Source organism: Trichomycterus rosablanca, chromosome 22 (genome assembly GCF_030014385.1).
Source record: "Trichomycterus rosablanca isolate fTriRos1 chromosome 22, fTriRos1.hap1, whole genome shotgun sequence".
NCBI classification, from domain to species: domain Eukaryota; kingdom Metazoa; phylum Chordata; class Actinopteri; order Siluriformes; family Trichomycteridae; genus Trichomycterus; species Trichomycterus rosablanca.
Genome location: NC_086009.1, coordinates 19,089,963 through 19,111,996, shown reverse-complemented (window position 1 = coordinate 19,111,996; position 22,034 = coordinate 19,089,963).

The following is a 22,034-nucleotide window of genomic DNA, read 5'->3' as shown; positions in this document are numbered from 1 at the left end:
GACAGATTATTAAACAGTAACAAAGCTTAATTTTATTTCTGTAGTGAGGTCTTAACCATAATACTCCTAATAAAATTAAAGGATTTTATTGTTTGAGTAGAAAAGATGCATTGACATGCTGCAGAATTGTATTTACTTGCACACATTTTAATGGATCAGCTTATGCTCACATAATAGGGCCAATTAGTGGAGTCAGTGTTTATAGAGTGTGTTTACAGAGCCACTTTGGTTAACTGTGTTTTGCTTAATCCTGCCGAACACTACCAAATTCCTTACACTAAAAACTCAAGCACAACACAAAATTAGAAGCTGGACTCAAAACAAGAGTTATGTAAGTAAAGGTTTTATTTTAATGGAAACAAAGAGAAGAGTCCAGTTTGATTTTATTATATCAGGTCTAATCTACATTCATATGTGATAAAAATCAACCGTTAGTTCATAAATGTCCAGTTTTATTTGGTTAATTAATTAGCAATTAACCAGGCCAATAATGAAGTGTGACTACCAGTTTGATTAGTTTTTACGCTGTTATTTAACCTATAAATTCATGGACCAGTAAGCCAGAAAATTTAAATCGTTTAGTATCGTTAATACACGTCAGTCACCAGTATTAGAAAACGACACTATATGGGCAAAATTATTGGGACACCATTCCTAATTTGTTTTGTCTCAGCTACAACAGTTAACATCTAACAGGTGTAATGAATCAATTATATAAAGGAAATGCTATGCTTCCAACTTTGCAGCAACAGTTTAGGGACAGCCCTTTTCTGTTCCTTTAAGCATAAAGCAAGCTCTATAAAGACATAAAGAAAAGCTTGAAAAGTGTCCTGACCTCAGTTCTACTGAACAGCTTTGGAATGAACCAGAACATCATTTGAAGCTTTCTTGACCAACATTAGTGCCCAGCCATACGAATACTATCTTAAAGTTTTTTGAGAGACCTTGTTTAGAAGAGGTTGTTATTATAGCTGAAAAGATCACACAGAGGTCACTACTTTATTAGTATTTGTTTTTGAATGGGTTGTCCAGCAAGCTCATGGTCAGGTGTTTAAATACTTTTGGTCATATAGTGTATATGAAATGCTAGGTAAGCATATCACATATAATCTGTTAGTTCATTCAGGATGTCACATGATGTGTGGTTGGCATCTAAAATGTCATGTGGCTTCTTATACCACAGCTTAATAATAATCAATGATTATGATTAGCAATTAACAATTAAATTACCATACGGTTCTGCTTTTGTAAACCATTCGCTTTGTCTTCACTGGTCTTAAGAGGATACCTTTATCGCTCCCAAGGGGCACATCAGGAAAGCACTTGCCTTAAGCTGCCCACCAGGACGTCTTGGGCATGTTTAAACAATCCACTGATGTGCAAAGCTTACTTGCTATAGGCGTGTTTTGTCGGTAGAGTTTAGGCGTGTTCTTTACGCCTACATCTTAAACTGCATGTAAACTTAATATGTGTTTAAAATATTAACGACAGAAAGAAGTAGTGCACTAATTTGTCACATATTTAGTATGGTAGTTTGTAATTTGGGACACAGCCATAGCTAATGTTTTTTTCCATACACTTACATTTACATTTTTGGCATTTAGCAGACGCTTTTATCTAACGCGACTTACAGTCAAAGCAATTGAGGGTTAAGGGCCTTGCTCAAGGACCCAACAGTGGCAATCTTGCAGTGGTGGGGTTTGAACCAGTGACCATCTGCTTACTAGTCCAGTACCTTAACCCCTAGGCTACAACTGCCCACTTAACACAGGGGTGCTCAACATTTTTTTAGCCAGTCAGCCAATTTTAGAAAGCTCAAATTTTCATGACCCCTTCACAACCTCTTCCCCTGACCCACAGGCTTTTTACAAGTTCTGAAGAAAACTCCAGCCATAGGGACAGGCCTTCTTTTTTTGGTTTTCATTTTATCTTTATGCGCCATCCTGCCCCATGAAATATTCATACTTTTAAAACTGAACTACATTGCTCTTGCTCTCTTTTATTCTGGTGTTCAGTAAACCAAGGTGTTTGATTAAAACAGGGCTTGAAGCCAAAAGACCTCCTAAACATGGAGCGTTTACAAAAGTGGCCGTCTCTAGTCCAGCATATAACACCGTCTGTATGAAAAACAACAGAAATCGTGATGGTGGTAAAGAGCACTGTGTTCAGAACTAAAGGAATTCACACAATCATCGGGAAATGGAGACGTACTGCGACAAACGTGTAGAACCAACTAAACACTAACGATGTGTTGTCCACCAACACTGAAGCTCAACCAGGGGAGAAACTGCTACCGGAGGCTTACTGTGACAAACCCCTTCATTACCAATTCCAAACGTTATTTATACGACTTCGATGAGGAACGAACTATAGGTCCACAGACATGCCCTGCTGTACATTTTTACATAGCAGTTTATTTTGTGCCTCCCTGGAGTGACTAGAACACACTTTATTGCAGAGTCGGATGTGATTGTCATAACGAGAACACGTCTAGAGAATCATGTGAGATAAAATGTGTGGTTTTTTGAGGGTGGGAACATAAACTTGTTAGTGTGGGAAGAAATGAGGCTAAAATGTGTTGGCCAAACCACCTTCTGAAAGCTCTGGATAAAGGCTTGATTGAAATAAAAGCTTTACACTGTTGTATGATAGAGTCAGGTTTAGTAAAGCACCAATTCAGTATGATGTATCAGGGTCCTGTCTGTGTGAAATTTTCCTCTGGGTGCTCCAGTTTTCTCCTATGCAGTCAGGCCAATTGGTGTAACTAAGAATTGCCCTCAGTGTGTATGTGTTTGTGTGTGTGTGCCCTGTAATGAATTGGCAACCTGTCCGGGGTGTGTTTTGCACTTTGCCCAATGAATAAGACCCGCCGCAGCATCTGGTTGATGTCAAGCCTGTCATTACTGCTAATATAATCTAGCATTACTTGAGATCTTTACTTTAAGCCATTGGTTAACCCCCATGTTAAAAGTAAATAAATAGCAGGAAATCATGGTGAATTGTAAGGAAATTATCTATAGACTTACTGTATCATTCACTGGTCTTTGCTAGTAAAGATGTTCTCCAGGCGTGTACTCTCATTAGACGATCACACACAACGCAGAGAGAATTTTTTGTAATTTACCTCTGATGTACAATTGATTGAGTTTAACAAAGGCTGTTAAAATAAGTTCCATTTATTCCTGGGGTGATTTTATTACCCAATATTCATTCAAAATGTACATTAATAGCTCATTTTCATTGTTAATGGTGGTGTGCAACTCTCCTGTGCTCTCCTGCTCATGGAATCTCCTTCAACATACCAGTTTAACATTGTTGTTGGTGTTTTATAATATGTTAGACTTCACTACAGAAGTAAACATGACCGACTCTCATTTAAACATAACGTTACAGCAAGAAAAACAAACCTCACAATCAGCTGCACATACACTGATCACCCACCTCCTTGTTTCTACACTCACTGTCCATTTTATCAGCTTCACTTACTATATAGGAGCACTTTTAAGTTCTACAATTACTGACTGTAGTCCATCTGTTTCTCTGAATACCTTTTTAACCTGCTTTCACCCTGTTCTTCAATGGTCAGGACCCCCCACAGAACAGGTATTATTTGGGTGGTGGATCATTCTCAGCACTGAAGTGACACTGACATGGTGGTGGTGTGTTAGTGTGTGTTGTGCTGGTATGAGTGGATCAGACTCAGCAGCGCTGCTGGAGTTTTTAAATACCGTGTCCACTCACTGTCCACTCTATTAGACACTCCTACCTAGTTGGTCCCACCTTGTAGATGTAAAGTCAGAGACGATCGCTCATCTATTGCTGCTGTTTAAGTTGGTCATCTTCTAGACCCTCATCAGTGGTCACTGGACGCTGCCCACGGGGCGCTGTTGGCTGGATGTTTTTGGTTGGTGGACTATTCTCAGTCCAGCAGTGACAGTGAGGTGTTTAAAAACTCCAGCAGCATTGCTGTGTCTGATCCACTCATACCAGCACAACACACACTAACACACCACCACCATATCAGTGTCACTGCAGTGCTGAGAATGATCCACCACCCAAATAATACCTGCTCTGTGGTGGTCCTGTGGGGGTCCTGACCATTGAAGAACAGCATGAAAGGGGGCTAACAAAGCATGCAGAGAAACATGTCAGTAATTGTAGAACTACAAAGTGCCTATATGGTAAGTGGAGCTGATAAAATGGACAGTGAGTGTAGAAACAAGGAGGTGGCTCTAATGTTATGGCTGTTCTAATGTTATCTGCATGAAGTTTGCAAACATATACCCTGTGCACTTTCAAATGCAATACAAATCTCACAGCGTACTGTTGTGGCGTGTGTATCCGGTCTGTGTGTGTGATCGTAAAAGACTGATTTTATGCCTGCCCACAGAAATCCCAATAAATTACCTGAAGGCAGTCTATAAATAGCTACAGGGAGGACACACTTTACGTTATTGATCGGTATGAGCCAGCAGCAATGGCTGATGGATAAATATGTATGGAGTTTCCCCCAATGGGCCGGCCATGCTGGGCGAAAACCTGCAACGATGTTTTGGTCCGGACCAGCGGGGCTGGTAGTAAGATAGGAAAAGGATAATCTGCCCTGACAGCTCAGACTTTACATTGTTTTGTTCAGTTTTGTTTACTTATGCTGCACACTCACTTTTCATATTTAATTGTATATGTATTACATGTCATATTTTGACCTCAGAGAGAAGTCTGATAATGGTTCTCCTATAAATGTTCATAACAGTGTGTATGTTTTTTTTAAAAAGGCTCTATAATTGTGGCTCATGTGGATAATTATCAGAGTCGGTCAAATGCCGAACATTTGTTTACTACCCTGAAATGGTAAATGTTCCATGATGATAATTACTTGTTAGAGGCGGCTCATCTTTACCAAGCGGCAGTGACCGTGACGGTTCAGGTCACAGCTTTTGCTCACACAATTGCAGTCAGTTTTTGTTTTTAAAGGCAACTTATTTCCCACTGTTACACTAAAAGGAGTGAAATGCTAAAATGTTGTACATCTTTTACATTACTTTATTAGTTATTTAAGTTGTTTACTTACTGGCGGTGTTACTCAAAACTAACCACCATGATGACCCTGGTGTCACCTATTATGTTAGTGTTGAAGGTTGATAACATTGCTACAACAGCCTCCACACCTCTGAAAAGGCTTTCCTTTCAATTTTGGGACATGACGGTTGGGATTGGCGTCTATTCATCCTCAGTTCTTGTTCTGTTCTTGCTTTGTGTCAGTTTTTAAGGGCAGGTGATTATTGTGGACAGAGTCTGTGTGCTGAGCTGTTGTTGTTGTTCCTAGAAGCTTCCACTTGATTGGTGCAGCTTCAGCAGTGCTAAAAGATGCCATCCTATGATTGTGCCGTGGTCAAATGGGTGGAAGGTTGAATGGGTGTGTGTGTGTGATTCACAATCATCTTAATATCTGTTGATGAAGTAGATGAACCAACTCATTGAGATTGTCCACATATGTTTGGTTTACAGCTTACAGTCCACTAAATTGCCATTTTATTAGTTACTAGCTGGTATTATACACTATATGGCCAAAAGAATTTGGACACCTGACCATGAGCTTGTCAGACTTCCCGTTTAAAAAATAAATGGAATTAAAAGTGAGTGACCTGTGTGTGATATTTTCAGGTATAAGAACGCTTCTCACAAGACTTGAAAGTACTTTAAAATCATAAAGTCTGTGGGAATTTATGCCCATTCAATAATGTTGGGTACTGATGTTGGTCAGGAAAAGGCTTAGTTGGTGTTCCAGTTCATTCCAAAGCTAGTCAGTGAGGCTGTGGTCAGGGCTCTGTGCAGGACACTGGAGTTTCTTTAATTTAAATAGAGTTTGCTTGGTGCACAGGGCCACAGTCATGCTGAAACAAGAGTGGGCCTTCCATAAACTGTTGTTGCAAAGTTAGATTTATTGATTTATTACAGCTGTTTGCAATTGTTTTGGCTGAAACACATGAAATCAGAAATTATAAGTGGTGTCCCAATACTTTTGTCCATGTAATATGTTTTTTATGACCTCATACTTTTATTTACTCATGTTTTATTTGTAAGATGAATCATGTTGAGATGTGTTGATGTTTTATTTAGTATCTAGATTCAATTGTGGCTGTTAGACCGTACATTTACCCAGCGGCTGGCTCACTCGTATGAAGTTGCTTGGAGTATCCAAAGCAAAAACCGTTTGACATTAATCACCAGCTTTGGTAATAATGTCGGCTTTTGGTGATATAACACAAAGTGGAAAGTGGATTACTCTTCTACAGACTTTTAAACTCTTTATAAGCTCCTTATGCTTCTCTATGTATTAGATCCTCCACTGGAGAAAGCAAACCAGATGAGATTTACTGCTTTAATAAGTTTCTATACTTTCAAGTTTTACCCTCGATTGGAATAAACAAATATTTCTAATTAAATAAAAATGCATTAGAGGATTAAAAGCACAATTTAAGTAATTTTAAGTCTTTGTGGTGAGGCACCTCTAAATACTAAATGAGTAAGTGCGGTCATTACCTGTAATTATGTAATAATGTGTGTTTTAACTGAGAAAGGAAGTACAGTGTTTTAACAGCTAGCGTTTGTAGAACCACAGGAGGTTAATGTGATCCGTGCTTTATGTTTAATTATACTATATACTGTGATATTTTATAAGACTAAAAGTAAAGCTTTTGATCAGTTTTTCTTATTACTTTTGGCTGCTCCTGTATTTAGGGGTAAGTATGGTCTGCATACCAGACTTGGCACAGGTTTTACGCTGGCTGCCCTTTCGGACGCAACCCTCCTATTTCTATCCAGGCTTGGGACCAGCACTGAGAGCACACTGACAAGTGCACCTCCCAATGGCTTGGCTGTTTTGGCCATGTTTCCTCCCCACCTCAGATATTAGCCAGTCATGTCCATGCAGACGTTCGACCGGCCGATAGCGCCGCTAAGATTCAAACCCTGGATCATCAGATCTCAGAGCAGTTGTAGCCTAACAGTTAAGGTTCTGGTTCAGGTTGCCACTGTTCGGCCCTTGAGAAAGGCCCTTAACCCTCAATCGCTTAGACCATATACTGTCATTGGATAAACACGTCTGCTGTAAAATGTAAATCTCAGCAGTAGTGAACTAGGACTTTACCGCTGCACCACTGAGTGCTTCCTTTGGCCATATTAAATATGAAATAATAATCATAATAAAGTAATAAACATAAACAGTGACCTGATTAAATCTTAAACCGTGACCAAACATTGTGGGTCAGAATTTCTGCTTTTGTAAAAGGCAGAAGACTGTTCAGTATTTCATAATATGGTAATATAAGCAGGTCTCATTTATGTTGCTCTTTGAAAATCAGAGTTTCCCCTGAAGTCAGGATGATTGTGATTCCTTTTCGCAGCTCTTAACTCGTGGTGCTCGCTCGTCCTCAGCATCACCCGAAGAAAAGTGTCCCGATACCAGATGGCAGTGTTTTCTCTGTAATGCGAACACCAGTTTGTTCTTTTCTCTTCAAAACGTTCTCGGTTTCGAGCAGATTCGTCAGCCGGTCGGAAAATGTGGTGGGAAGCTAAAGTGGGACAGACACGAGGATGGATAAATGGAATCGCTTTAAGCCGGAGGGGGAGAACAAACAGGCCAATCAGAACCCGGCTTTGCTCTCAGCCCAAGAGCTTTGATAGCCTAATTGAAGCGTAAATCTTTTTTATCAGGTTCTGATGGGGAGAAAGAACAGTTTATACTGCTGAGAGGAATGGAGAGGCGGTGAGGAAGATGGAGAGCGATGGACAAGATGTGAATACTGAAACACTTTAGCATTGGGAGGAAGATATGAGTAGGACTGTTTGAAGCAAAGGACATTAAATAGTCCATCAGATGAGAGCGGAATGAGAGAGGGAAAAAAACCTCTTATAAGCTGACGGTGTGAAAACGTGTGAATAAAGAACGTGCTCGGTCTTGCTGGGTTGTTAGCAAGTGGCATGGAAAATGAGAAAAAATTCCTGAGGGGTAGAAAGCAGGGGAAGGGACCTGCCATCATCGGGCATGATGAGAGTACCGTATGGCACATTAAAGAACCAAAATTGTTTGTGCACCCGAGTGCAAATTGAATGCTTTTGGCAAGCAAAATTACCCAGGTGCCTAGCGAGTAAAGCTGCATTTGCGAGACTCAACGCCACATTTGTTTTGGCGTTTGCTTGGTAATAAGTTGGTAATAAACCAAAATACCTGGAGGACACGCGCAAACAATGTGCCAAAGTTTGCACAGATAGTGATTGAAGGCAAGGATTGAACCCAGGGCCCTGGGATCCTTGAGCCGTGTGGCACTGTGTGCCATCCAGAGAAAAATCATTAAAAAAAAAAAATGCTGTCCATCCGGCTGAGCTGGGCTGCTACATGAACAACAATTGGCAGTTGTTCACAGGGTGGGTAAACCTGACTAGGGTTCCTCAGGGATTGATGAGTTGGGGAATAATGCTGATCAGGGTGTGGCTCTCTGTGCACAAGGCTGATCCGCATATGAACACGCCTCATGCAGGTGAAAATAAGGCAGTCGGTACTGATCACAGGTCGGAGGGGGCGTGTGTCTATTGCGAAGCTCCTCAGTCAGCAGTGGAGGGATGTATCGGTAGAGGTGAAGCGTAACGCAATCAGGGTAATCGGATACGACTGGATTAGGGGAGAAAATTGAGGGAAAAATCGGAGAAAAAGAGGGAAAACAGATAGTACTGGTTTTTGTATCAGTACCAGTAACACACTGTTTGATGGAGAAGTTCAAAGGCACCAGCTAACACCAGGGTAGCGCTGATCCCCAGCACTCCCCCCACCGCCGCCCGCTTCTCAATTAACTCCATGCCATAGCCGCGTGATGGCCCTTTGATCTCTCGCTCGCGGCTATTGTTGGGCGTGACATTCATTGCCTTTGGCTTTAGATTGATATTGAGCTGCATTCTCCATCTCCATCACAGCTCTGAAGGACAGAATAGTGAGTTTGGAGAGTAAAGAGGCGCCCTAATGTGGAATGAACTATTGATCCACATTCTTCACTCATACCCGTTGTCATTACGCAGCATTACAAGGCTTTAAATCTAGATTTTGAATAAATAACCCAAGTAAAAAGAAAACAAGTCATCAGTGTAAGAAAGAAACCCTGGCTAAATACTACTAGTAGCTTAAAAAGTCAAAAAGTTTAAATCGAAGCCACTGGTCAGGGTTGCAGTGGGTCTGAAAGGTTGGGGTGAAGGTAGGAAACACTCTGGACAGGTCGGCAGTCTATCACAGGGCAGACACACACACATATTCACACTAAGGGTATTTTTTGTAGCTCCATTTAACCTAACTGCATGTCTTTGAACTTGTGTCAGGAAACCGGAGCACCCGGTGGAAACCCATACAGATAGAGGGAGAACAGGGAGAACTCCACACAGAACTGGCCAAGGAATTGAGTCCAGGCCCTGTGAGGCAGCAGAGCTACCCGCTGTGCCACTGTGCAGCCGCCTACATAGCATTGCATAATGTAATTTAGGTTAATATTGTTTACTACTTGTTGGAATGGGTTCTCTGCCCTGACCAGAATTAAAACAAAATGAATAAAAGCAAAAACAGTCCTACATTTTGGACTTGTTAACTTCATATAATTCTAATCCTTTTTAATACACACGTGTGTGTGTGCATGTACAGAAAGGAAGCACTTTGGAGGTGGAGGGTCAGCTTCTACAAGATTGTTAAAACGTTTATGAACCAAACTTGTTAGCTATACTTTGTACAAGTCACTTTTCTGCTGCATTGGACGCATATTTATGTTTTTTTTCTGTTTCTGAAGAATTAACACCTCTTCCTGCCGTTCTGGCAAAACGAGCGGGCATCAAAGAGTGGGAGTGTGTGGAGGTGGTGTTTCAGGAATGCTTTATGAGGCTACATAAAAACATAAATGTGTGTTGGTTTTTTTTTTTTATGTAAAGTGTTCTTGTTCCGTCCCGAGTCTTCGCTTGAGTACACTGATGTGGTAGAAAAGGAAGTCGTACTGCTTCGTTTTGTTGATTCCTACTTTGAGCTGTTTGATTAAATCGTAGGATCATCGTTGTTCTGAGTGGATTAATCAGGTGGTTGGAGTTGAAAAAACTTGGAACAAAGTGTGAATATGAAGATGATAAGTAATTAGGGATGTAACGATACACTCTACCCATGATGCAATACGATTTCTTCCCGATTTTTTTAAACAAAATGAAATTGAAGTCAAATTATGACAAAGTTTCCTTTTATTATTTCTCTTAAAAAAATTAAATGAAATTCTGTATTTGTGCTTATCTTTTATTTATCTAAATAATGAATGCCCTTTTAGGTAGGTACAAACTATGCCAAATAATGCTTGTTGTGTAAAAAAAACCTGAAATGAAATTTTAAAACAAATCCAACATTATATAAATAAATGAATAATACAAATACAGAGTAGAGAAGTATCCTCACATAAATACATTTGGCTGGAAAATCCCCTACCTGGCAACTTGGAACTGTGAAGTGCCGTCAACCAGGCGAGGTGAATAGCGCCAGTGCCCTCGGCTGTTCAAAGTAAATATCAATTCATCTCAAATGAATAACCGATTCGAATCGTGGCACATCTTGTGGTGCATCGTTACATCCATATAAGTAATAATTGGGGCCGGTTTTAAACCCATTTTTTAGCTGTTGATCTCCCAGAAACACAGTATGGGTAAAAATCAAGCAATTCTTTACTCTTTAAGTCATAGTGCTTGGGTGGCGTATCGATCTTTTACACTAACCCACCACAGCAGTGCTATCGGTCATCCGGTCGTCTTCACAGACATGACTGGCTATGTCTGGTCGGGGATGGATTGGTCCAGGGTATTCCTGCCTTGTTCTTGGTGTTTCCCGATGAAACCAGACCTGCAGTGACCTTAATCAGGATAAAGAGGGTGATTAAAAAACAATTAATATCTGCATTCTACATACTGTGCAGCCATTGGGCAAAATGTGCACCAAATTAGCACTGATTCCTCAGTCTTATTAATCTGTTGCTCTGCTTTAAATGATTGGAGGATTTAGGAATGGATTTACTAGCATAAATCATTAAATTCCAACAAAACAAAAAAGAAATCAGTCATAGTTCCACAGGTAGACTTTAAACTAGTCCACAGGTAGACTTTAAAGGTAGAAAAACATACATGACTCGCTCTTACACAATGCTTCACACTTATTCACGGCCTGACATTCCCACAGGCCAGTCCTTTCCTGAGCAGGAGAGCACATACCTGAGCTTCCACCTACAGTTTGGGAATAATACTTTGTTTTTCATATGTTTGCCCCAGATTTTTATTATTAATTGTTTTTGTGAACATTTAATTTCCCATCCCAAAGAGTAAGACAAGTACAAGGACGAAAATGAGCTGATGAGCTAGATCTGGGAATTTTGTATTCTGTAAAAAAATCTATAATGGATGTTTTCTACTGAGTTTGAATTCTAGGTGTAATTTCTGTTGTTTTATTGTGTGGGACTGGGGGTGGCTCGGGGGTTTCAGGGTTACGATGATGTATAGACGTGGATTGTTCCACCTTTTTAGCGTTTGTGGATACAGAAGGTGTTCAGAAACTGAAGAAAGCTATATTTGCATGAATTGATGTATTTTACAAGAGAAGAATTATATCATTGTGTATGTTGAGTGGGTGTTTGTTAACAATGAAACAATCTGGCTTTCAAATGTTTGTCCAAACGTGTTAAGTTTGAGGGTTTTGAGTTTGTTTTCTAACTCGGATGCGTACTGCTTAGCTAATTCTAACATGTCATTGTAGTCATTGCTGCTTCAGGAGAAATATCCAACAGGAAATGCCATGGAAAAGCTCTGGAGTCTGAACTGCCATGATTGTCGTGTCCTAAAGTTTGTCTGAAAACTCTGTAAACAAATTGTAAACATACTGCCAGTGTGACAGGAGCTTATCATCATGATACCACTTTGTACCAGAACTATAATAGTTTTAAATAAAATTAACAATTTTAAATCATGTACAGTTGAAGTCAGAGGTTTAGATGCACGTCTAAGGAAACTTTTTTATCAGTTGTTATTTAAGCAGTGTAGAAAGTTCCATAATGAATTTTAACTTTGTGCCCTGGCTTCACAATTCTTAGGTACTAATTATTAAAGACTACAAATCATCACCTCTCTGTACTAGTTTGACTGTACCTATTTGATTAAGCCATGAGCATTATGATAAGTAAGTCTAGAAAGCTCTGGACAGATCTCAGAAAGTGGATTATAGATTTTAGTTAGTTAGATGAATAGATGGATGGATGGATGGATGGATGGATAGATGGATAGATGGATAGATGGATAGATGGATAGATAGATAGATGGATAGATGGATAGATGGATAGATGGATAGATAGATAGATAGATAGATAGATAGATAGATAGATAGATAGATAGATAGATAGATAGATAGATAGATAGATAGAACTATCTATTCACAAGTGTTACTGAAGAAAATATGTACAGACGACTGCTGTAAGAAGGTGCTACCAAAAAGAAATTATTCATGAATTCCACACTTGTTAAATCCTTGATGCTTTTATATGTGCTAGTAGGACAATGACCCAAACAAACAAGTCCAAAGCTGGCTTTTTATTGAATGACCTTCTCTAAGTCCTGAATTTAAACCTGCTGAGAAAATAAAAAGTAAAGCTCATGCCAGATAAGGGGTTTTAATGTGACGTATACCAGCTCTGCCAAGAAAGGGAACAAAGACCCAATCAGATTTGATCCAGAAGCTTGCTGATGGCTATCAAAATTGACTCATCGAGGTTAAAAGGGGTTCCAGTTTTGTAATACCGGAAAAAGCAGTTGCATCAATACTAAATAATCCCAAGATTTTATATTCCTGGTCAGACGTGTAGGTAAACTTTTGACTTCAGCTGTACAAGCTTATTGATAGAACGGTTGATTTGCTATTTTCATCTATTTCAGATGTCACCGTCTTTGGTTTTGGCTCCTGAATGATGTATTATTATTTATGGTACATAAACTACATTAACCTTGTATCGTCCACTTTTCACAGGCAAAACGTTTTCTGTACACACACACCAGTCCATCAGATCAATGCTAAATCCATTTGACGAAACATGCCAGCCAAAGGCCGTGTCGGTATTCTGAGCACATAGATCCCAGTGCTGCATTAGCAGTAAATGCTAGGTTGAAGCTCGCAGAGAAACCTTCTCTCTGTTGGCTACTGTGGTTGGTATCTCTGAGTTAAGGGAGCAGCTTAGATCATTTGGCTGGACCTGAGACACCACACAGGCCACAAAGCCAATCATCTGACTACTGAACCATACCAATGGATTTAAAGTACCACTGAGAATATTTAAGTGCTGTTCGGACTGGATACATCTGAAGGACCTAGGTTAGGGATGCACAACTTCAGTCTTGTATTGGCAGAGTTCAGCACAGTTTGGTGATTTCCTTGCACAAACATGCCTACTAGACCTGGTAATTGACTGCTGATTTCAGACAGGTATCTTAGAGCAGTTACATTTTATTTAGTAGGCTTTAAATTTACATACATAATACTTTCAGAATTAACTCTATTTGGATGCAGATATGCCGTGTATCTGTCAGTATTTCTGCCTTTCCTCATGATAATCACTTCAAGAGCCAAATCTTATTTAATCATGAAAGCATCCGGCTAATAAATCTGAACATTTCGGAGGTGAGAATGTTTCCACGTGCCAGGAACGAGCTCTTAATAATGACTTTCTTTGCTTTTCATACCTTCAATTCTGAGTGCCAAGTTGTATCTTGCGTGAGTGTGAACCAAAGCTTTTCCATGGCATTAGGTACAGCAGCTCCAACCGTATGAAATGCTGGTGTGTTCTGCACTAAGGCATCTATTATAGCTAAATTCTAATAAATGCATTGGCAGAACAACTCTTGGACGTTCTGATGAGCATTTCTGCCAATTTTTTAATTTAGATCAACTCTGTACATTTCTTTTCCTTTCCTTCTGTTTTTAATTGCTGCCATGATAATTAGCAACGACGCTATGAGTTTCACGAGAGATCAGAATTGTTTTTAAATGGATTATTTACGTAATCTTTTTGCTGTTATTGACTTTCAACATTTCCTCATCACAAATTCTGTACAAAAGATCTATTTCTATATTTGCAATAAATTTGTAATAAAAAATTCTGAAATCCTGTCTTATTGTTTCCAACGAAACCATGAAATATGTTGTCTGGTGTTATATTTAATTATTTTTTTAAAATAGGTATTGTTTGAATGTTATGATTCCAGATACATATTTTGAGCTCACGGAAGTACACAAAAATCTCTTGTTATAGAGCTGCTTGAATTAAACGAAGTATCCAGCTAATCAGATTCTTAACCCAGCAAGATTTGGCACAAGGTAACACCTTATCAGTGAAAATTTAACATTTAAAAAAAGCATGACAGTGGTAGGAAATATTGCATTTATTTTTGTAAGTAAATGTAGGAAAATAAAACAGATCCCACAAACTGAACCTTGAGGTAAATCATGAGAATTTCTCACTGTGAACATGGAACGTTCTTCCATTAAAATGAGACACAAGCTTATAAGCAGACCAGTAAATACCAGAAGTTTATTTAAGACAGAAAAAAATAGCATTAACAACCATAAACCGATTAGGCATAACATTATGACCACCTTCCTAATATTGTGTTGATCCCCCTTTTGCTGCCCCATACACAACAAACTGTGCTGCTGCTCTGTGTATTCTGACACCTTTCTATCAGAACCAGCATGAACTTCTTCAGCAGTTTGAGCTACAGTAGCTCGTCTGTTGGATCGGACCCACGTGCATCAATGAGCCTTGGCCGCCCATGACCCTGATGCCGGTTTACACTGTTCCTTCATTGGACCACTTTTAATAGATACTGACCACTGCAGACCGGGAACACCCCACAAGAGCTGCAGTTTTGGAGATGCTCTGACCCAGTCGTCTAGCCATCACAATTTGTCCCCTGTTAAACTCGCTCGCCAATTTTTCCTGCTGTTAACATCAACTTTGAGGATAAAATGTTCACTTGCTGCCTAATATATATCACCCACTAACAGGTGCTGTGATGAGGAGATAATCGGTGTTATTCACTTCACTGTCAGTGGTCATAATGTTATGCCTAGGCTATAAGTAAGACTATAAGTACATTCCAATCACCCAGTATTTTCCTGTGAAGTGGACGTGTCGCTTTGACAGCAATCCTTGACCGGTTTTTAAAGTAATATTTTGGCTAAACACGTTACTAGCCAATATTCACCTCAGGATAACTAACCTAGTTTAAATTCGTTTTCTGTCAGATTTTGCTACATTTTTGGAAGTTCACTGGACACTTTCACATCCTTGGTAGTTTTTTGGCAAAGATTAATGAAACATTAGTTTAATAGCACTCACTATTATGCTCTCAGATAACATGCCAGCTTTCCTAACTCACAAGTTTGACTGGTAAACTTGTCAACTTTCTAAATAATGATAAACTTTTACTTAGTACTCCCCGTGCAGTCTGAAGTTTCTGTCCAACTGAACACTTTCACTCCCTAGGGTTTGGAATCTCACTTAAAATGTAAGAATTCTCTGTAGTCCACTTCACATGGAACTACTGGGGTGATCAGAATGCACCTACAAAGAACAGTTCCAGAGAAGGTTGGCAGCTCTCAAGGTTGGTAAGAATAAATGAATACATAATTATTAGTTTTTATAACTGCTGAGGGAATACAAGAGTGCAAACAGGAGATATAAACATTGGTAAACTTGTAGTGTTAAGCACGGTGTTGTTTAATTGTACACATTTATTTATCAGCATATACAAGCGCAATATAGTAAATACGTTAAACATAATACAGAGCTAGGGATTACAACCCTACCGTACAATATAACACTACAGACCTGACTGTGCTAGTGAAAAAACGCATTTTAGCAGGTGCTTAAAAAAGAAAAGGTGATAAAAATGTGTGAAACTTTAGATCCTTAAATAGACTATGGAATTTAATTCAGCCACACTTCTTTTACAGTACAGTTTGTTATTCAGCTTACAGCCAGTTCTGAGACGACACTGATATGTTTGATATGGGTGTGTAAATTTGCTGAAAAATTACTTGCTTCCATAATTTATAGATGCATTTACGTCCTAACTGCCCTTTTTCTCAGTTTCTGAAAGATTATTAATTATTTAATTCTGTCTGGAAAGGGTTACAATGCTGTTTCTAAAGCTCTAGGAATCCACTGATCCACAATGAGAACCAATATCTCATAATAAAGCTTTATAAAGGTCTGAACTGCATAATGACTCCAAGCCCTTCTTATTCAACGCTAGTGCTTGACCTCTCAAATGTCTAAACGGGCACCAATTCCTGAAGACACACTCCATAATAGTGTTGGCTGAACAACTCCCATTGTTCTGGAATAGGAAGTCCAACAAGCTCATCGTCAGTTGTCTATATATTTTTATAAGTCAGCCTAAATCAGCACTGTCTGTGAAGTTTCAGTCCTCAGTGGAGCTGACAGATCTCTCTGAGGAAACGAAACCCGTGGAGGTGAAGTCCTTTAGATTTTCTTTCTTCTCTGTAAGTGGCAGTGCCTGACACCTGTGAGTAGCACTCTCAGAACAAGACGAAGGAAGAAGAATTTGAAGGAAAATGGTTTAGTAGGGAGGCTTGTTACCATCTTTTCTGCAAGGTCTCCTCAGAAAGAATTGCTATTGTGCTGAAAATCCAGCAAGCTTCTTACACTCTGAGTGTACACAAAAACAGGCTGTAGTAATTGTAACGACACCCTGCTACAGGCTACACCTCAAACAAAGAGTCTTATCTGCAAGGATTTAAAATAATGATTCCTTGAACCATAATTCAGCCTTTGAAAAGCCACAAACTGTAATTTACTGCCTCCAACATGCACACAGCCACTGACCGCTTATTTTCACCTCTCAGAGACTGAATCTCTCAGAGAGCAGTATAGCGTACGGAAAGCCATGCACTTCCATTCTTGATTAACCAGACAGCAAAGGCCATGATTGCAGCAGCAATTTGGAACCCCTGCGTGACCATTTCCCTTCCTAAAGATGTATGCGCCCAGTCGGTTGATAGCACTGAGCATTTTATTAAGCTAAAGTGTTCTACTGTCACTCAATTCATAACAATACAATTTAATAAACAAAATAAAGTAACATTGCCTGATTTAACCCATTGTTAACAAATCAATTATCTTAAATTTTGCACTAAATATGTTTTTTTTCTTGTTTTATTAATAATTACAAATATTTTTCGTAGAGTTAAATGCCATAAAGTATCTGCCAACACAGTGATGCCCACCTAGGGATGTCATAAACTACAACACATCATAGTTTCATAAATGATAAGTTTAACATAAACTATTTGCATTCTTGATTGGTCATAACAGAACTTGTTAATAAAATTGGTCAAGTTTGATTTCAAAATGTATAGAAGCTGAGCTGCTTGACGACTGCAAGCGAAGCCTTTTTATTTAACACCTAGTGCCTGATCTCACAAAGGCTGTTATGTCTAAACAGGTACAGATTCCAGAAGACACACTCCATAATGGTTCCAGAAGAATGGGGGCTGAACAACTCTACTGTATATTAATGCCCATTGTTTTGGAATAGGAAGTCCAACAAGCTCATTGTCAGGTGTCTATATACTTTTAGCTATAGGATTTGTCAAGTTTGATTTATAAATGTATGGAAATTAGTCATCTTATTTTTATTCTATTTTATAATGGCCCATTCCTACCCATACCAGCTTTATGTAGTCCATGTCCCACCCCAAAAACAGATCGAATGCCATTGAACCCAAAGCAAGGTGAGTAGTATCTTCCTTGTATGGCCTCTGACAAGAATTTTTCAGTCTAGGTCTCTAAATTCAGGTTTAACCCTTTAATGGTCTGATCAACCATTAGTTAGAGCATTAGAGTTTACTTTAAGTCTAAATACTTGGGTAAAAATAAGCTGTATTTAAATCATCTTGTTTGGGCTGAAAAATCATCCTTGAAAGTAGCATCATTTTTGTGATCTCAGCTGTTTGCTAGAGGCTCATTAAAAAAATAATGTGTGCACTAGTAGAAATATTAATTGTTTGTTGTTGGTATCGTCCCAAGAAATGCAAAGAAATAATCTTTTAAACATTATTTTCTTGGTGAGACCATTAGGCTTCAAATGAATAGCCCCTGTTATAGTGACAGTACAGGGGTAAAATGAGGTAGTTAATTTGGACTTTATGAGAAAGGCAGCTCGAGCAGCTTGAGGACAGAACTGTCAGTTGCGAGGTCGGTACTAGACCAGATGCTCTTGCACTGTCTGCCAGATGGCACTAATGTAAAAGATCTTGACTGGGGTGTATGATGGTGCCGTGTGCCTTTTTCTTGCAGCATTTCTTACAGATATTAGAGATGAATACAGCTGCTGCTGACCCCATTATACAGTGGACTGATTTTACAACCTGCTGAGGTGCTACTGGTTTACTGGACAGTGTATTACAGCACGGTACAGTTGCTATCAACATCTGTGTAGAGTAACTACACTTGAACGTATGCTTGTTTCCCGGACAAGTAAACACATACAGCAACTAGGATTATTAATTTGATTAATTTGCAGAAAGAACTCCACTTTAATATTGTTTATTGGGATAATTATGTTTATTTCAGTTCCATGTGTGTGTGCAGTGCTGTGACAAGACCTGCTGTGTTAAAAGGTGCCATGACAGCCAGTTATATTGCAAATGGTTTTACAATCACAGCCGACGTATTCTTAGACATTTAAGAAGCTAGAAAGCCTTTTCATGACTTGTTTTATTTCTCTCTTTTGTCTTTAGTGAATCCTGCATCCTCTCATCCCCTAATGTTTTACACATTCATGATGCTGGTTAGTGGAGTACGTCTAATGGAGAATTCATGCTTGTTTTCTTGTGCCTCGTATTCTCCTCATTACTTACACTTACCGGCTATAACGTTTGATTTTGACTTCTCTCCTCGTGGTTTCCTCTCTTCCAGCTGAGATTCAATCAGCCTTCTGCAGGTTCTGCCTTTAAATCCTTAAACAGAACAGGGAACTCGCTTAAAGGGCTTAACAAGCAGCACATAATGTGGCGATTAAAAGGAATTATGTTCCCGTAAGAGATGACAGTTATTGAAACTAAACAGAATTAATAGAAATTACAATTAATAAAACATTAAATATTTCTAAGACTTTTGGACTCCAGTGAACCACACTCAGAGTCATTATCTTCGAATCTTAAACACCTGAAACAGTAGTAAATTTTTCCAGAAGTTGCCAACCTACCAAATCTTTACCAAGAATACATAGACTACTCATTCATTCACACAAAAAACCTGGATGATTATAATACGCTTAACATTGAAATTAAGCGACTTAGTTTACAACTAAATACAGTTCAGGCAATTGAGGGTTAAAGGCCTTGCTTAGGGGCTCAACAGGGGCAACTTGGCAGTGGTGGGGCTTCTGATTATTAGTCCAGTACCTTAATAAATGAAGTTAATATACAATGTCAGCCAAAACATTAAAATACATTTCTTTGGGCGCCCAGGTGGCGCAGCGGGATATTTCACTAGCACACCAACGTCAAGATTCCGAACTTCCGGGTTTGAAACTCGTTGTTGCCACCGTTCGGCTGGGCGCCATCTGGCGGGCACAGTTCGCAGTGCCTGCAGCAGACACTAAATGGCCAACGTATCTGCAGGGTGGAGGCCGGACTATGTGTGGGTGGGTGGGTCTGATTGGCGGGAGAGACGCCTGTGCAGAATGCGGGGGGAGAAGAGGAGGGCTGTGCACGTGTCGGAAGAGGCTTGTACAGCAACGTGCTCTCCCCGGATGCAATCGGGTATCCCTCTGCAGCGGAAGATAAATTGAGTGCGTTGAATTGGGTGGAAAATGGGGAGAAAATGCATTAAAAAAAACATTTCTTTGTACTTTTATCAGTTAAATAAAGGTGTAGAGAATTTACAAATCACAGATCTCGTCTTTGCGCTGCTATTTTTAAAAAAATCTTTTAAAACAAACTCAAAAGGCAGTGGGGCAGTGAATAATGTTCTTCATCGTATCACTAGGGTTCGAGAGTCCCTGCCAGGTTGGCTGAAATGGTGAAATAACCCGTTATCAGGTGTCGCCACAGGGAAGCCTCGCAGGAGTCCCAGTGATGGAGAGGATGTGGACTTGTTTACGAACAGAAAGAGAAAAGCTTTGCATCCGAAACCGGTCTCCAGTTTACCACAGGGATTTTTCCTGCAGGTGAATCACAGCAAATTAGCATAAAACTGAGCTCTTGAATCGAGTGCATCATATTTGCACCTCAGGGATCTATTAACACAAAGTGAACAGGAGTGTGTAAGTCAGTGGATTAGGTCTACAGAGCACAGGTACCAGTACACAGTCTGCTGGCAGCACTTTTAATAAACATCATGAATAGGATGAATGAATACAGGCTTTGGGCTATTGGCTAAGTTACTGGGTGCATAGCACTACGCTGGAGATCATTAGCAAGTTTGGAGAGGCTGCTGCACAAGCCCAGTGACTAAATTACCTGCCTGGCTGTCTGATACTGAAGAGCAAAATACTGTGTCCTGTTCATGTGAACCAATTACCAAAATAAATAAGGACAGTGTGCTGTGTTGTCCATCACTAATGCTTGTTTAACACAGATATACAGCAGAATATATTTAACTGGTTATAATGGCTTTAGCAACACCTGTCTAGTATGAATGATTCAGTAATGCTGTTTTCTCATCTGTAAAGCCTTTTATATTCTCTTCTGTGGGCACTGGAAGCAGATTGGCATCCTCCGCAGGAACTGAATTCAGAGCAGCATTATCTGCGGGCACTGGAATCAGAATGGTGCTCTCGGCACCAGATGCGCTGACAGAAGTCCCCAAGCTGTCAGACTCATGGACTGGTTGCCCCCAGCCCCCTAAAATCATTTGTGTAGTGAAGGCAGTGTTGAGTGGAGGCATTTGAGGGTACTCATCACAGCATTCACCAGTGTTTGCTGGTGGTCACTCGCTGTGTCTTTTGTTGCTGTACCATTATGTTCTATATTGGGGCGAATTCAGTCAACATTAAGGTCCATAGCAGGGGTCAATACACAGGCAGGCAAAGCAATACAAGGATAATCCATGATCGTCAATTAAAGAAATGGACACTGGTCAGACACGGCAAAAACATAGACAATGGGTCCATAAATCACACTTGTGCACCTTTATACAAATTAAATCAATGAGAATTTATTTACATTTGAAAAGAACTCCATGGGTTGCTCATTCGTCCTTAAAAAAGTTGCCTTCAGCGCATCGGACGCTCCCTCGTTAGCTTCAAAATAAGGCACCTCATAAGGCAGCATTTTAAGGCAGCTAAGAATTTAAACATCCCTCTTCTCAGGAGTGTAGGAAGACGTAAAATGCGTCTAGGTATAAAGCTCACTAGGTTTTCGAACGGACCCTTAAAACTTAGACCAGACAAGACTGCTTGTTGTAGCGCCAACTAAATGCCAACATTATGCAAAATACTACAGTCACAGTAAAGGTTTCAATACCAAACTAATCTCCTGAGCACTGGAACGACTGGGATGGATTAGAGAAGCAACCAGTAAACTGAACTGGGCAAAACAAAACAGACTGAAATGTGAATAATATCGCTATGGAAACCACAATGCCGAGGGGACCGAAACCATGGCAACTACGATTAAAGACTGAACTAGATTATGCTAAGAAATAAAACATTTCATTGTGTAATGGCTAAGCTAAGTGTGATCATGCTAATTACATTATAAACACTGTGGACTTATTTTCCTTCTTCACTTTTATTCCATCACTCAAACGAACTGTATTTTTATTTCCAGTTTAATGTAGAAAGATGCAAATGCGCTTATTTTACCTAGATAGCTCATGCAAATATATTAGCCTAAAACATTTATAAACTGCTAGCATGCAAAACGCGCCTTTCTTTGGAAATAATCTCATATTGGTTCCCTT